At 56.6% G+C, this 419-nt stretch overlaps 1 protein-coding gene across 1 annotated transcript in view; it reads left to right on the top strand.

Annotated features, from left to right (window-relative positions):
- NGA_0722000 (glycosyl bnr protein) overlaps positions 1 to 419 on the top strand; it is a gene marked incomplete at both ends in the record, with an annotated part of 7,029 nt that overhangs the window by 902 nt on the left and 5,708 nt on the right. The gene's annotated exons all lie outside the window — the stretch shown is intronic.

The raw sequence follows: 419 nt of genomic DNA, 5'->3' as shown, positions 1-419 counted from the left end.
ACAGGGCCCGATTAATGGTGGCGGAGAAGGAGTTGGAGTTGGTCAAGGCTCGGGCGAAGAACGAAGTGGAGGTAGTCAAGGCTCATGCAGACGCACGCGATGCTTGGGCAGACGCACGCGATGCTTGGGCAGACGCACGCGTGCTTCGGGTAGAAGCTCGGGCGACCAAGGTAGAGCTTGAAAACGCCACTCTTCGACTCAAGGCGAAAAATTTAGAAGTATTGCGGTTGGGACACAGTGTCAACCTCCGCCGCGCCATTGGTAAGTGTATCGAGGGGATGGCTCGAGGGCGTGCTTGTCTATCCGTGGAGCTGTTGTCAGGATGCTTATTGGTCTTGGCATAACACGGCCCTACACGCCTCTCGCAGAGTCTTTCCAGGAAGAAGAGGTTCTGCCTCTTCTAGGCCTGAAGCCCACGA

Source organism: Nannochloropsis gaditana, assembly GCF_000240725.1.
Source record: "Nannochloropsis gaditana CCMP526 unplaced genomic scaffold scaffold1101, whole genome shotgun sequence".
Classification (NCBI taxonomy): domain Eukaryota; class Eustigmatophyceae; order Eustigmatales; family Monodopsidaceae; genus Microchloropsis; species Microchloropsis gaditana.
This window is presented reverse-complemented; position numbering and strand designations above follow the sequence as displayed.